The sequence below is a fragment of the Callithrix jacchus genome, chromosome 2 (assembly GCF_049354715.1).
Source record: "Callithrix jacchus isolate 240 chromosome 2, calJac240_pri, whole genome shotgun sequence".
Taxonomy (NCBI): Eukaryota; Metazoa; Chordata; class Mammalia; order Primates; family Cebidae; genus Callithrix; species Callithrix jacchus.
This window is the reverse complement of record NC_133503.1, coordinates 190692483-190709817: the sequence shown is the minus strand read 5'-3', so window position 1 is coordinate 190709817 and position 17335 is coordinate 190692483. Positions and strand designations below refer to the sequence as shown.

At 41.7% G+C, this 17335-nt stretch overlaps 1 pseudogene; it reads right to left on the bottom strand.

Annotated features, from left to right (window-relative positions):
• Positions 1–15916: 15916 nt before the first annotated feature.
• Positions 15917–16291, bottom strand: LOC100895129 (large ribosomal subunit protein eL31 pseudogene; annotated as a pseudogene).
• Between the last annotated feature and the right edge of the window lie 1044 nt (positions 16292–17335).

Genomic DNA, 17335 nt, shown 5'->3' with positions numbered 1-17335 from the left:
GATTGAGAAATTGAAGCCAAGGAAATATCATGAAATATCATCTCTATCAATGATTCCAGGTGTTCTAAGGCAGTCATGTTTCAAGGAGGGTAAGCCCAAAATAAGGAATATATTGCTCATTTTAACAAAAAATGTTTTAAGCCAATAGAAATGATAATCATAAAGGCAATGTTTTTGGGAGTAATAGCTAGGGTACTTTATAAAAGAAAACTGGCTCAATTCTAATAATGTTTTTAAGAAATAAAATACCTAGGAAAATACAACAAAAACATAAGGAAGTGTAATCTAACAAAAGTGTAAGAGCTCTTTGCTAAAAACTACAACATAAACATGCTGTTAAGAACTTTTTTTTCTTTTTTTTTTTGAGATGGAGTCTTGCACTGTCGCCTGGACTGGAGTGCAAATAGCGCAATCTTGGCTCACAGCCTCCCGGGTTCAAGCAGTTCTCCTGCCTCAGCCTCCTGAGTAGCTGGGATTACAAGTGCCCGCCACCACACCCAGCAACTTTTTTGTATTTTTAGTAGAGACAGGGTTTCACTCTGTTGGCTAGACTGGTCTCGATCTTGACCTCATGATCCACCTGCCTCAGCCTCCCAAAGTGCTGGGATTACAGGCGTGAGCTACCACGCCCAGCTGAGAAATTTCTAAAGTATTAAATAAATAGAGGGAAATAATATGTTCATAGATTGGATGGCTCAATGTTGTAAAGTATCCTTAAGTTCATCTACAGACTCAACACAATTGCAATCAAAACCCTCACTGGATTTTTTTTTGGTGGAAATTGGCAAGCTGATTCTAAAGTTGAATGGAAATGCTAAGGAGCATGAAAAGCCAAAGCAATTTTGAAGAACAATGAAGCTGGAAGCAATTATATGACCAGTTAGCAAGACCTAGTATAAACCTTCAGTCATCAGGACATGGTGGTATTGATACAAAGACAGACAACCCATGGGACAGCCTAATATGTCTTTGTTTTTTCCCAGGTTGTATTAGAATTTATTTACTTATTTTTATTTTTTGAGACAGAGTCTCGCTCTGTCGCCCAGGCTAGAGTGCAGTGGCACGATCTTTGCTCTCTGCCACCTCTATCTCCTGGGTTCAAGCAATTCTCTTGCCTCAGCCTCCTCAGTAGCTAGGATTACAGGCACCCCCCATCATGCACAGCTACGTTTTTGTATTTTCAGTAGAGACAGAATTTCACCATATTGGTCAGGCTGGTCTCAAACTCCTGACCTCAAGTGATCCTCCTGCCTCGGCCTTCCAAAGTGCTGGGATTACAGGCATGAACCACCATGTCCAACCCAGGTTGTATTAGAATTTAAAGAAGCCATGATTGCTTGGAAGAAGATCCTAGAATTAACACCACTCTATAAATGACTGGAACTTCGGAGAAAGGCCTGGGCGGCAGCTACAGGTCAGAGAATCATCAGAATGTTGAAGCCTTGGATGGTGAAACTTTCCAGTTAAGAAAGGAGGCAGCAGAAAGGTAAGCAGCAGAAAGAGAGAGAGAGGCCTGAAGCCATAAGCTTGTTCAGAAAGTGATATCACTATTACTCTAAGAATATTTATTCTGAATATTGTTTTCATTAACTTCCTCTTGGGAGCTGTAACGGTTTGTACCAGCTGCCCAGATTAGCATTGATTTGTGTGACAGCACTAGGGCAATACTCAAGCGTTCCTTACGCATCCTAGATAAGCACGCCGGATGAGCCCAGGCTGTCGCTGACAAAGCTAACGAAAACCTTCTAAAACAGACTAAAGGATCACTCACATAGGATCGGTTAAATAAATCAAGGTACATTCATACAAGGAAATACTATACTGTTTATCAAATCAATAAAGGCATCTCAGCATGGATTAGAAAAATCACTAGGATAAATAAAACATGTTTTTAAGGCAGAGCGCAAGACAGTTTGTATGGAACCTTGCACGTAGAGGAAGAGTTCAAATGTTTATTTTTTATTTAGCTTTCATAATGACATATAATTAACCTCATGGATTGTTGAATGACTGGAAGCTCACAGGTTGTAGAATCTATGGCCTAAGCAGTAATTCTAGGTGTTGGATTCTATTGGAGTCTTATGCGGAATCTGACTGTTAGCAACATCCTGGCCCCTCATTCGTGTGTATCCGTCATTGTCTACTCCTCCCCTACCCAGAATGCAGTCCCTGGACCAGCAGCAGCACCCTCCCTGGCAGCCTGCTGAAAATGCAGAAGGCCGTTTCCTACCTAGATTATTATATTCCAGCCATTATCTTCTTCTTTCAACCAGAAGTAAAGATCACTGTGCTGTCTTTAACCCATAGAGTACCTGCAGAAAGCTTAGTGGTCAATGTAAAAATCAATGTGGCGAAAAACAATTTAGGATTGCAGACTGCACAGACCTACTATCCACTGTTGCGTGAAGGCATACAAACCCGTGGAGACAGAAGCGATCCACACACAAAAGGATCTGTCTTCATTCCATCTTTTCGCCACTTCATTCATGACCTTGAATTTCTGTTCATTCCTATCTATAATAAATAAATAAAGAAAATCTATTTCAACCTGAAAAAAAAAATACACATGCCAGACCACACCCCAGACCTACTGAATCAGAATTTGCATTTTATTAAAATCCCCAGGTGATACATATGCTTACTAAAGTCTCAGAAAGGCAGATGTGGGTGAAAGGCAACACTATTGACATTGTGTTGCTGTTACACAGGACTCAGGATCAGGTTATTGTCGTCCAAAACAAACACGAAGATGAAAGCCGTTCTCACTCGGCAAAGCAGTTTTTAAAAATGACAAAGATGACCGGGTGTGATAGCTCACACCTGTAATCCCAGCACTTTGGGAGGCCGAGGCAGGTGGATCACTTGATGTCAGGAGTTCAAGACCAGCCTGACCAACATGGTGAAACCCTGTCTCTACTAAAAATACAAAATTAGCCAGGCATAGTGGCGCATGCCCGTAATCCCAGCTACTTGGTAAGGCTGAGGCAGGAGAATCACTTGAATCCAGGGGGTAGAGGTTGCAGTGAGCCGAGATTTTGCCATTGCACTCCGGCCTAAGCAACAAGAGCAAAACTCTCTCTCTCTCTCAAAAAAAAAAGACAAAGATAAGGATGGAAAGTTTCCTGGGCATAACACAAAACATCCCTAGTATACATGTCCAGGGTTAAATCATTGAGTTTTATTTTTTTTAAACAGGGGTTAGGAATAGAACAAAGAGTTTGTGGGAGAAGAGGTGAGTCAGAATGGACTTGGAGCCCCTCTCCCTTCGTCCTGTCTCTGTAAAGCCATGTTTCTTCAAGTGAGGTAAACACGTCACACTGTTAGTCTTGAATGGTAAATCAGAGCGCTTGTACACAGCATATGGAACGATGTCTTACAAGAGGAAAGAGTTTTTAATTCATAAATTACAGCAACAACAACTTGGGAGGAAATTGAGGTCTTCAGCCAGGAACAAGACTCTGAAGAATGATGTTACCAGAATATACAGACAGCCATTTATTATTAACTTATTAGAAGTTAATAATTAGAGGCTGGCATTCACTCCCAAAACACAGCAAAAGGCTTCTCACCCCTCTCTTTCTCTATCCCTTCTCTATTGAACTGGTGCTCAAATTGCAATTAAATGTTTGATAATGAAAGCCCAGTGCATAATCAATTTAAAACATCTAATGTTGAAATATTTCATTTGTCAACTAGAATTTGAGCTTCACGCTCTTACTTGGCAGGAAGTCCCACTCGCAGCAAGGTGTAATCGGGCAGAGGAAGTTTATTAGAGACAGTTGGGAGACCAGGAGGTCAAAAGAGGTATCAGTGTTCTTGATAAAGTCATACTGGTGGGCCTAGGGGATGGAACAGACAAGAGCAAAGGGAAGGCCAGGTGCAATGGCTCACACCTGTAATCCCAGCACTTCGGGAGACCAAGGCGAGCAGATCTTGAGGTCAGGAGATCACAACCATCCTGGCCAACATGGTGAAACCCGTCTTGGCTGAAGTACAAAAAATTAGCTGGGCATGGTGGTGCACACCTGTAATCCCAGCTACTCGGGAGGCTGAGGTAGGGGAATAGCTTGAACCCGAGAGGCGGAGATTGCAATGAGCCGAGATGGTGCCATTGCACTCCAGCTGGGCAACAGAGCAAGACTCTGTCTTAAAAAACAAAAGCAAAGGGAGAAAGCCATTTCCGTCTCAGTCTCATGTTAGGGTGATCAACTCATCCCACGTTCTTTGGTACTTTCTCAGGTTTTTTGTTTTTTTTTTTTTTTGAGACAGAATTTCGCTCTTGTTACCCAGGCTGGAGTGCAATGGTGCGATCTCGGCTCACCGCAACTTCCGCCTCCTGGATTCAGGCAATTCTCCTGCCTCAGCCTCCTGAGTAGCTGGGATTACAGGCACGCGCCACCATGCCCAGTTAATTTTTTGTATTTTTAGTAGAGACGGGGGTTCACCATGTTGACCAGGAGGGTCTCGATCTGTTGACCTCGTGATCCACCCGCCTCGGCCTCTCAAAGTGCTGGGATTACAGGCTTGAGCCACCGCGCCCAGCCACTTTCTCAGTTTTAATGCCCCAGAAACCTTTCAGTTCCGGGCGAACTGGAACAACTGGTCACCCTACTAACCTGTAAACTAGGAATAACTGGCATTGGTGCAGAATGCCTCCTGGGTTCCTGATGCCCAGCGGCACGCTACAGACATTGCCAGGTTGGTCTGCAAATCCATGGCGTTGGCCGATGCTGTCTGAAGCACACACTTTAGAGAGGAAAAGGGGCGGGGTGTCATTTCCCACACATAGGCCACTAGGCTCTGATGGAAACTCTTCCAACAAAGGTGGCGTTTTTGAAACGCAGCTTTTATTTGGACAAAGCCTTCTTGAAAAATGCCTGAAATTGCTTCCTGTTTTTAATAAAGGAGATCCCGGAACATTTCCGAGGGCTTTGATAGTACCCGTTTTAGTTGAGTTTTGTTTTTTTTTTTTCCTTTTCTCCTCATACCACATTAAACCTGGAACAAAAATACAAACCCCTGGCCTGCAGGTTGCATTCCTGAGTTCACTTTGAGATCTTTCCACAAAGGAACAGGATTAGCTCAGCTCAACCGAAGGCTACCTGGCCTGTAGTCCCTCCCAGAGTCAACAAAGGCCACACGTAGTCGTAAGAGCCACACACTTTTGCATGCAGGGAACTCAGGTGTCCCCATGCAATGGGGCCTCTCAGCATGGCGGCATGCCTGGGAATCTATGGAGCTGCCTGGAATCCCAGGCAGCTCCAAGGCCTGAGCAGCGAGACCTTGATAACACCTCTCCAGAATTCTGCAGCTGGTGCAATTTCCTGAGGCCCCTACTTTGCCCGTAGGCTTTTCTTTTCCACAGGTTGGTCACCCAATCTTAGGGGCACAAACTCTGTCAGCTCACTCCCAGCCCTTCAAGCTTGCTGGAGAAGCTGCTGCCCCACCTCTAACAGCCTCAGTCTCCCGACATTTTCCACATTAAAGTTTCCGAGATCAAGAGAATGTGGTTGAAGCCTCCGTCTGTTCACATCTGGCCACATCACTGGTTGCCCTCAAGTAAGGAGATTCCCAATCCAGGCAGCCCAGGACAGGGGAGGGTAGGATGAAGATCCTGGTCTAGCTGGGGTCTCTCCATCTCCTTAGAGCAGGAGCTGGGGAGAGATGGAGCAGCTCTGTCTCTAGGATTAAGCTCCATCCTTAACCTCAGAGGGAGCTGGGCCTGGCACTGGGTGTCGCATGTCCAGACTTTTTAACATCCTTTATTTTAAAGTTCTGCTCTCCAACAAAACCCCTATGGTTTTATGGAGTCACTGTCTATAAAAAGACAGATCAGTATCCCAACACATTCTGTTCTGTCGAGTTTCATGGGGTCGACATGTCATGAGGCCAGGAGGAGTTGCTGAGCTCCCTACCCTGAGTTATTCATGTACAATCAATTTCCTCCCATACGCCCTATGAAAATGAAGTGTTTACTACTTTTTTACTGGGTACTGTAAAATAATTAATTAATTAAAAATTAAGAAAAGAAAATGGAATGTCTCATGGGATGTTTTTCCTCCTGCTTTTCTATTTGTTATACCAATCTCATTCCCCGAGGACACTTGCCATAAATGATATACAAGACATGTGTACATATACATATACATATTGAAGCAGGACGCAGAATGAGTTAAAAAAAAAAAGGAAAGAAAAGGAAGAGGAAGTCGATATACACTTACATGTTCAAGACCCTTGGGTAGAATACATAAATATATATATATAACACTGGGGAAGGGACGTGGTGGCTGAGTGAGAGGAAGGTGTGTACAGTGGGGGAGAATTTTCACTGCTGATCCTTTGTAGACCTCTTGGATTTTATAATATATAAATCCATGGCCTTCTTTGATAACCTACCCCAACCAATGAAAGACATTTTTATTGAAAAAATATTAACAGTTTGCTTTTTCTAAATAACTGCCTAATTGATAGACTAAAATACTAACATATCATCATTTAATTGAGTAGTAATGGCCTTGAATGTTTTTCAGTTTTTTGTAAAGTTTCTTTTTCTTTCTGTCTTTCTTTTTTTTTTTTTTGAGATGCGTTTCGCTCTTCTTGGCCAGACTGGAGTGCAATGGTGCAATCTCGGCTCACCACAACCTCTGCCTCCCGGGTTCAAGCAACTCTCTTGCCTCAGCCTCCTGAGTAGCTGAGATTACAGGCATGTGCCACCACCCCTGGCTAATTTTGTATTTTTAGTAGAGATGGAGTTTGTCCCTGTTGGTGAGGTTGGTCTCCCGACCTCAGGTAATCTGCCTGCCTCAACCTCCCAAAGTGCTGGGATTACAGGCGTGAGCTACTGGGCCCAGCCATGTAAATTTTCATTGTTTGTAAGTTTCAACTCTTTTGTTCCAGTTTCACTGTATTTCCTTTTATTTCTGTTTCTTTAAATTCCCTCCATCTGGTACCATTTCTGTGTCAGGTTAAAAATCGTGTTTGTGTGCTCCTTTAGTTCTTAAAAGCAAATACAACATCTGTAGCCATGGAAGCTGTATTCTGATATTCTGGCCAGGAGCTTTCCGTCTCTGGCCCACAGCTCTCCATCTGCCTGGACTGTCTTCCTAGGCCCGTCCCACCCCACCCTCCAGACTGAGGTGGAGAGCTATCTCCTGGGATGGAGAGATGGTCCAGGGCCTGGCTCAGTGTCAGCCCGACCATTTCCTTTCTTCTCCCTCAGGATCATCATGCAAACAAGGTATGGGTGTCTGCTGGGGAGTCGCGGTTGTTTTCCACTCAACCCTCACCACCCACAGGCCCTTACAGGCCCAAGTGACACATTCAGGAAGCCAATCATTAGGCCCAGTGGCAGGGGAACCTGTCGTCACCAGCCCTGGCCGTGCATGGCCCAGAGTGGGAGGGGAGCCATATGCTTCTACCATAGCAGGGAGTCCTGGCTAGGAGGTGGCCCCTAATGGTAGGCAAGAGCCCCAGCTTCACCTGCAACAAATGCTCTATGCCTGTGTAAGAATGAAACACTCTTCACACAGAAAGTCTTTAAAACCGTCAGGCACATAGTGTCAGCCTGAAACCCAAGGGCTGGCCTCAACATGATTTCTTTGTAAAACGTGCACACCATGCTCACTATCCAGGTCTGGGAAGAAACAACCACTAATCATATTACCGGCAGAGAATGTCAGAAACTCCGCCCATAATTCTCAGATAGCATTAGTTCAAGGCATTCCTATATAACAACCTGGGAGTACAGGGAGATGTCTTTCCTCGTGACTGAGATTTTCTTGCCATTTCTGTTATAGGGGTTGATATTTGTGTGTGTCCCCACCCAAATCTCATCTTGAATTGTAATAATCCCCACGTGTCAAAGGTGGGGCCAGGTGGAGATAATTAAATAATGGGGGCAGTTTTCCCCACACTGTTCTTGTGAATAAATCTCTCGAGATCTGATGGTTTTATAAATGGAAGTTCCCCTCCACAAGCTCTCTTGCCTACCACCGTGTAAGATGTGACTTTGTTCCTCATTTGCCTTCTGCCATGATTGTGAGGCCTCCCCAGCCATGTGGAACTGTGAGTCTATGACACCCCTTTTTCTTTATAAATTACCTAGTCTCGGGTACGTCTTTATTAGCAGCATGAGAACAGACTAATGCAGAGTGGACCAAGTTAGTCACGTGGTTTAGAAAATGAAGAGCAGCATTTATTGCAGCTGAGTGTGTGTGGGCGGCTGTATACATCTATGTAACTATATCCATATACATACAGCACACATGCCTTTCTTCACGTGCGAGTAGACTTTGTAAAGAATTGGTGATTTGGTTACTAAAGTTCTTGCAAGGGCCCACAAATTCCCTTTAGAACTGTAAAAGATAAAGTGTTTTGCCATTTACTTTCTCCATTAATTCATTCCACAGTTCTTTAAACGTGTGGATTCAAGAGAAAGAGACAAAGATGGGTTGTCCTGTTTCATCATTCTCCTGTTTCTTTACTCATCTTTTCCACGGCAAGGACCCGCCCCCCACGGCCTGCATTCAGCTCCAGGTGGGGTAAGTAGACGTCTGTGGGCCATCTACTTACCCCACCTGGAGCTGAATGCAGGCCAGGAGAAGTCCCACCTGGGGCCCAGTGGCTGGCCACAGCATTCTTTCTTTGGTAAAATGTGCTCAGAATGTTAAATGCCTGGCTCTGGGAAGGTTGTAAGTTAGAGATCTCCTTTGTCCCAGTGGATTTTTAAAATGTTTATTTGCATTTCCTGTAGTGTGCTGCTGGTTTCAAAGCCAGACCTACCAAGCAATTATAACATGGAGGAAGCGTGTGCCAGCCAAGCCCCGAAGTTCACAGATTGGGTTATTTACAACCTTCCCCTTAACATACCCCGGTGGGACTTCTCCTCACGTACTGCCAACAAGATAGCTCATGTGGCTTTACTTTCCTGGCATTTGACATAGAAGGGAAATCTCAGGATTATGTTATACCTCTCACTGGGAAAGGGTGAAGAGAATGTTTCCTTGCTGTGCCGGGCAACTCCTTGAACACACATGTCTCCAGAACACAACACCACGGCTCACATGCCCCCTCCCCAGGCTCTGCAGTCTGGTTCAAGCACAGCTGCTTACCTGATTCCTACCACATTCTTATCTTCACTTCCAAAGATTCTTTTTTTTTTTTTTGAAACAGAGTTTCACCCTTGTTGCCCAGGCTGGAGTGCAATGGCTCACTGCAACCTCTGTCTCTGGGTTCAAGTGATTCTCCTGCCTCACCCTCCCAAGTAGCTGGGATTACAGATTCCCACCACCACACCCAGCTAATGTTTTTTGTAGTTTTAGTAGAGACGAGGTTTCACCATGTTGACCAGGCTGGTCTCGAACCCCTGACCTCAGGTGATCCGCCCACCTGAGCTTCCCAAAGTGCTGGGATTATAGGTATGAACCACTGTGCCTGGCCCAAAGATTATTTGTGATGAGAAACTACACTTCAAAGTGGAGTAACACCTGGTGTGCTGGCCTGTGCCTATAGTTCCAGCTTCCTAGGAGGCTCAGATGGGAGGATCACTTGAGACTAGAGTTTAAGGCTAGCCTGGGCAACACAGTAAGACCCCATCTCTAAAAAATAAAATCAATGAAATGGAGTGATGCCTATCCGTACAGTTATAATGATGGCAGTTTTCAGAGGTGATACAAAGACTGTTGGGGCTTCTTGGTGTGTCATATGGAGAGACATAAATTTATACTTTAAAGTTTGTAGTGTGAAGAAATTACAGATAAAAGTGTCTTAAGCAAATCTCCAACAAGAAAATCTATAGTTTTTAAAGACCTTAGAGGAGTGATTATTTGCATGTTAATCTTGATAAAAAGTATATAAAGGAATACCACATTATGGAAACCAGGAAAGAATCCTGCCAGCAACATGACCACACTTGACATTTTGAATATTTATGGCTGTTCCCTATTAATCATATGTATATTTATATATATGGATTAACAGTTTGGAAACCTCATTTATTTTTTCTCACTTAATGTAACTTATTTCCATGCATTTTAAAATGTTCCTATTTATGGCCAGGTGTGGTGGTTCACACCTGTAATCCCAACACTTTGGGGGGCTGAGAAGGGAGGATCACTTGTGCCCAGGAGTTCGAGGCAGCAGTGAGCTCAGATTGTGCCCCTGCACTCCTGGACAACAGAGTGAGGCACTGTCTGTACAAATAAATACATAAAATGCTGGTCTATGTAATTATAGTGACTGTTTATTGCATTGCCATTGAACATGCCCTAATTTGCTGCTCAGATTGTCCCAGCTTTGGTCATGGGGAGCTCTTTCTGGCTGACTTCTGCCTCCCTTCGGCACATGCCCATTCTGTTGTTTTTGAGCACTTCCTTACTTCCTGGTACTACAAGATGCTCCAAAAATATATGCTAAAACATATGTTTTTTCCTCCCCAGCCCTAGAATCAGCAATTTCTCCAAGGAGCTCTGATTCCTATTATTGAAGACTGGTGTTTAAACAAAAATCTAGGTTGGGCGTGGTGGCTCATGCCTGTAATCCCAGCACTTTGGGAAGCCCAGGTGAGGGGATCACCTGAGGTCAGGAGTTCGAGACCAGCCTGGCCAATGTAGCAAAACCCCGTCTCTACTAAAAATACAAAAATTAGCCAGGCGTGGTGGCATGTGCCTGTAATCCCAGCTACTAGTGGGGCCTAAGGCCGGAGAATTTGCTTGACCTGGAGGCGGAGGTTGCAGTGAGCCGAGATGGCGCCACTGCACTCCATCCTGGGCAACAGAGAAAGACTCTGTCTCAAAAAAAAAAAAAATCTAGGTGCTGGCTTCTTTGATTTTTCTGTAAATGATATTCCTTGTTCTCACTTTATGGATTTCTTCTCCTTATTATACTATATACGACAATTTTGTCCTTTTTAAAATATCTGGGTTTACCTCCAAATGGGTTTCTTTTTAAGCTTCTTTTCTTTTTCTTTCTTTTCTTTCTTTTTTTTCCTGAGTCAAGGTCTCGCTATGTTGCCCAGGCTAATCTCAAACTCCTGGGCTCAAGCAATCCTCCCATCTCAGCCTCCCAAAGTGTGAGGCACCTGGCTTTTATAACAATTTGAAAGATTGTCAGCATCTACCAAAATTACATATATGTATACCATATGACTCAACAATTTTTTTCTAGGAATTTACCCCACATCTGTGCACTAAAAGACATGAAAAAGAATATCCACAGAAACTTTATATATAATTGCAAAAAACTGGAAATAATCCAAATTTCATTCAGCAGTAGAATGGATCAACAAATTGTGGCATATTCCTGGAATTTGTAGGTTTTTTTTTTTATTTCTGAGTAGTATTCCATTGAATACTACTCAGAAATTTAAAAAAATTCAAATATAATACAATGACATGAATGAGTCTCAAAAGCACCGTACAAGGGCACTAAGTCAGACACAAAAGAGTGTCTGCTGTACGAATTTAGAGATTTAAAACAAGCCAAACCAACTGTGTTATTAGAAGACAAGATAGCGGTATTATTGGGGAAATGGTGTAGGGATCTGGCAAAGCGTGAGGGAAGCTCCTTGAGTGTGGTGATCTCCGTCTTCATCTGCTGGGTCATTATGTGAGTTTGCTTTATAATCTTTTAATCGCATTGTGCACTTACGCATTTCAAAAGTTTATATTTTTTAAATTGCCCCAGATTGGCTCTTTCTCCAGATATGGCTCTGGTGCATGAGAAACACACTCGTGTAAGTGTTGCCCTGATCAGCTCACCCTGAGATCCCTTCTCCCTCCCTTTATGGTTGGAACCCACTGGATTCAAACAGTTAGGTTGCTTTTGCAGGTGGGAATCAGGCTCCAAGGAAATTCTCTTCACGAATTCCTCTCTCAGTCTCCAATGTATCTACCATGTTTCTGCCCTGAGTGTGAATCCAAGAGTCACCAAACGAGTTCTCAGATATTGCCTTGGAATATCTGCCTCTCCCTATTATTGCATGCTCACTTTGTTATCTGCTGTTTATTTATCCAGGCGTCTCAGCTGAAATTTCTGATTGAATGTCATCTAACATCCATTTCCAGAAACTTGCCTCTGTTGGTCAAACAGGGTCCCAGGATTTTATTACTATTAATTATTCTTTTAATTGGCACATGATAATTGTACATATTTATGGGATACACTGTGACATTTCGATACATGTATACAATATGTAATAACCAAATTAAGGTAATTAGCATATCCATCGCCTCAAACATTTTTATTTATTTGGGTTGGGAACATTCAAATCCTCTCTTTTAGCTATTTGAAAATATATAAGCTATTGTTAACTCCAGACACCCTACAGTGCTATTGAACAGGGGAACGTATTCTAATCTAGCTATAATTCTTCTGTATTCATTAACCAACCTCTCCCTATTCCCTCTCTCTCCTACACTTTCCTGCCTCTAGTAACCTCTCTTCCACTCTACTCCTGTGAGATCAACTTTTTTAGTTCCACATATGAGCGAGAACATGCAGTTTTTATCTTTCTGTACCTGGCTTATTTCCCTTAACACAATGTCTGACAGACTCATCTATGTAGCTGCAAATGACAGGATTTTATTGTTTTATGACTGAATGGTGTTCCATTTTTCCAATATACTTCATTTTCTTTAACTATTAATCTCATTTTGGATGATTAGGTTGATTCCACATCTCAGCTATTGTGAATAATATTGCAATAAACATGGGAGTACAGATACCTCCTCAACACACTGGTTTCCTTTCCTTTGTGTGTGTACCCAGGAGTAAAATTGCTGGATCATACAGTAGTTCCTTTTTTTTTTTTTAAGAACATCCATGCTGTTTTCCATAATGGCTGTACTAATTTACATTTCCACAAATAGTGTATGAGAATTCCCTTTTCTCTGAATCCTCGCCAGCATTTGTTGTCTTTTGTCTTTTTTACAGTAGCCATTCTAACTGGGGTGAGATACTATCTCATTGTAATTTTGATTTCCATTTCCCTGATTATTAGTGATGTTGAGCATTTCTTTAGATACTTGACCATTTGTGTATCTTCTTTGGAGAAATTTCTGTTCAGATCATTTGCCCATTTTAAAATGAGATTGGTTAATTGCTGCTGAGTTCCTTGTATATTCTGAACATTAATCATTTGACAGATGGCTAATTTGGAAATATTTTCTCCCATTCTACAGGTTATCTTTTCAATCTGTTGATTGTTTCCATGGCTGTGCAGAAGTCATTTAGATTGATAAAATCTTATTTATTTTTGCTCTTCTTGCCTGTGCTTTTAAAGTCTTACACAAAAAAATCATTGCCCAAACCCATATCCTGGAGCATTTCCCCAGTGTTTTTCTATACTAATTTGTTTCATAGTTTCAGGTCGTAGATATAAAGCTTCAATTCATTTTGATCTGATTTTTGTATACTGTGAGAGATGGGGGCTTAGTTTCATTCTTCTGCATATGGTTATCCAGTTTCCTCAGCACCATTTATTAAAGAAAGTGTCCTTTTCCCATCAGATGTTATTGGTATCGTTGTCAAGAATAGGTTGGCTATAAATGCATGGATTTATATCCAGTTTCTCTATTATATTCCACTGGTGTATATGTCTGTTTTATGCCAATACTATGCAAATGTTGTTACTATGACTCTGTATTATATTTTGAAGTCAGATAGTGTGATGCCTACAGCTTTGTTCTTTTTGCTCAGGATTGCTTTGGTTATTTTGGGGCTTTTCTGCTTCCAGAAATTTGAGAATTTTTAAAATTTTTTGTGAAGAATGTCATTGGTATGTTGATTGGGATTGCATTGAATATGTAAATTGCTTTGAGTAGAATTATCACATTGACAATATTAGTTCTTCCAATCCATGAGCATGAAATATCTTTCCTTTTTTTTTTTGCATTCTCTTCTATTTCTTTTGTGAGTGTCTTACAGTTTTTCTTATACAGATTTTTCAGTTTTTTGGTTAAATTGATTCCTATGTATTTTATATGATTTGTAGTGATTGTAAATGGGATTGCATTCTTGATTTAGTTTTCAGCTCATTCATTATTGGTGTATAGAAACATTACTAATTTTTCAAAATGTTAGATGTTGATTTCATACCCTAAACACCTACAGCCTCCACCAAAACACTCTTAGGCCTGAAAAACTTTACTACATTTGTTTGTCAGGACTAAGAGTTTTTTGGTAGAGACTTTAGGTTTTTCTGAATATAAGATTATGTCATGTACAAACAAGGACAATTTCTTTCTTTCCAATTTAGATGCCCTTTATTTCTTTCTCTTGTCTAACAGCTCTGGGTAGGACTTCCAGTACTGTGTGGAATAAGAGTGGTGAAAATGAGCATCCACTTGTCTTGTTCCCGTTTAGAGAAAAAGCTTTCAGCTTTTCCCCATTCAGTATAATGTTAGCTGTAGATTAGTCACATATGGCCTTTATTGTGTTGAGGTATGTAACTAATTCACTGAGAGTTTTATCATGAAGTAATGTTGAAATGTTCTTTTTTTTGAGATGTAGTCTTGCTTTGTCACCCAGACTGGAGCGCAGTGGTGCGATCTCAGCTCACTGCAACCTCTGCCTCCTGGGTTCAAGCAATTCTCCTGCCTCAGCCTTCCAAGTAGCTGGGACTACAGGTGCACACCACCACACCCGCCTAATTTTTTGTATTTTTAGTAGAGATGGGATTTCACCATGTTAGCCAGGATGGTCTCAATCTCCTGACCTTGTGATCCACCCACCCCAGCCTCCTGAAGTGTTGGTATTACAGGTGTGAGCCACCCCACTTAGTTGGGATGTTGAATTTTGTCAAGTGATTTTTCTCTATCTGTTGAGATGATCATATGGTTTTTATTCTTCATTCTATTGATGTGATGTATCATGTTTATGCGTTTGTATATGTTGAATCATCCTTGCATCCCTGGGATTAATCTTACTTTTGATGCTGGTGTATAATCTTGTTGATTTTCTATTGGATTCAGTGTGCTTATATTTTGTTGAAGATTTTTGCACTTATGTTCATCAATATTATTGACCTGTAGTTTTCTTTTTTGTTGTGTCTTCATCTAATTTTGGTACCAGGGTGATGCTGGTCTCATACAATGAGTCTGAAATAATTCCCCTCCTTCAGTGTTTTTGAAAAATTTAAGAAAAATTGGTGTTATTTTTTCTTTAAAAATTTGGTAGAATGTGACAGTGAAACCATCCAGTCCTAGGTGTGTCTTTTTTGGGAGACTTTTTCTTACTAATTCAGTCTTGTTACTCATTATTGACTTGTTGAGGCTTTCTGTTTGTTTCTTCCCAGTTAAATCTTTTATTTATTTATTTTTGAGATGGAGTCTCACTCTGTCACCCAGGTTGGAATGCAGTGGCGCCATCTTGACTCACAGCAACCTCCACCTCCTGGGTTCAAGTGATTCTCCTGCCTCAGCCTCCCAAGTAGCTGGGACTATAGGCATGTGCCACCACACCCGACTAATTTTTGTATTTTTAGTAGAGATGGGGTTTCACCATGTTGGCCAGCTGGTCTTGAACTCCTGACCTCAACTAGTCTGCCCACCTCAGCCTCTCAAAGTGCTGGGATTACAGGAATTAGCCACTGCTCCCAGCCCCCAGTTGAATCTTGGTAGGTTGCATGTATCCAGGAATTTATCTATTTCCTCTAGATTTTCCAATTTGTTAGTGTATAGTTGCTCATAATAGTCTCTAATAATCCTTTTTATTCTTTGGGATCAGTTGTAATGTCTCCTTTTTATTTATGATTTTATTTATTTGGGTCTTCTCTCTTTTTCATTTAGCTATTGTAGTTAATGGTTTGTTGATTTAGTTTATCTTTTCAAAAAACAAACTTTATTTCATTGATCTTTTGTCCTTTTTTAGTCTTTATTTTATTTTTATAAGTTTATTTGATGTATTTGATGATCAGCGATTAGTTCTCATCCACATTGACTGTCTGTAGATTTTCGAAAGGGCTAAAAGGTACATAGGTAACCAAAATATAGAGCTTATTTGGTGACTCTTCATCCTCATTACGTTTTCTGGACAACCGTACACGGATTCGGTATGGGACATTCCTTATTCCTTTGGCCCAGACAGCTTTGTTGAGCCTGGTATCAATGCGCACACCTGGAGTTCCCATCTCCTTCATAGCAAATTTCTGAATCTCTCTGAGTGCCCAAGGGGCACGCTTCCTGAAGCCCACTCCATGGATGCGCTTGTGAATGTTGGTGTATTCTCGGGTCGCCATCTCGTTGATGGCAGAACGGCCCTTTTTCTTCTCACCATCCTTCTTTGCGGGAGCCATTCTGTCGGGCCGAGTTGGAAAGAAAGAGCACGAGGAATTGTGGGAGAAGGTAGTGTTTATTTTATTTATCTCTACTCTCAGATCTTTATTATTTCTTTTCTTCTACTAATTTTAGGTTCAGTTTGTTTTCATTTTTCTAGTTCCTTGAGGTGCATCAATAGGTTATTTTAAATCTTTATACTTCAATGTAGGCATTTATTGCTATAAACCTTCCTTTAGTACTACTTCTGCCATATTCCATAGATTTTGGTATGTTGTATTTCTGTTTTCATTTGTCTCAAACATTTCTTTTCTTTCTTTCTTTTTTTTTTTTTTTATGGAGACAGAGTCTTGCTCTGTCACCCAGGCTGGAGTGCAGTGGTGCAATCTCGGCTCACTGCAACCTCCACCTCCCAGGTTCAAGCGATTCTCCTGCCTCAGCCTCCCAAGTAGCTGGGATTACAGGCAAGTGCCACCACGCCTGGCTAGTTTTTGTATTTTTGATTAGGACGAGGTTTCACCATGCTGGCCAGGCTGGTCTCAAATTCCTGACATCAAGTGATCTACCTACCTCAGCCTCCCAAAGTGCTGGGATTACAGGTGTGAGCCACCATGTGTGCCCTAATTCTCTGTCTTAATTGATTCATTGACCAATTGGTTTTTCAGGAGCATGTTGTTTAAATTCTGTGTATCTGTACCATTTACAAAATTCCTCTTGTTCTTAATCTCTAGTTTTAGCTCACTGTGGTCAGAAAAGATACTTGATATGATATCAATATTTTAAAATTAGTTGAGACTTGTTTTGTATTCTAACATGTAGTCTATCCTGGAGAATGTTCGATGTGCTGATATTGCAAATTAAATCTGACATTTCACTTTGTATGTGTGTGACAGATTCTCATTCTGTTGTCCAGGCTGGAGTGCAGTGGTGCAATTTCAGTCCACTGCAACCTCTGCCTCCTGGGTTCAAGCAGTTCTCCTGCCTCAGCCTCCTGAGTAAAGGCACACAGTACCATGGGACTAAAGGCACGTAGCACCATGCCCAGGTAATTTTTGTATTTTTAG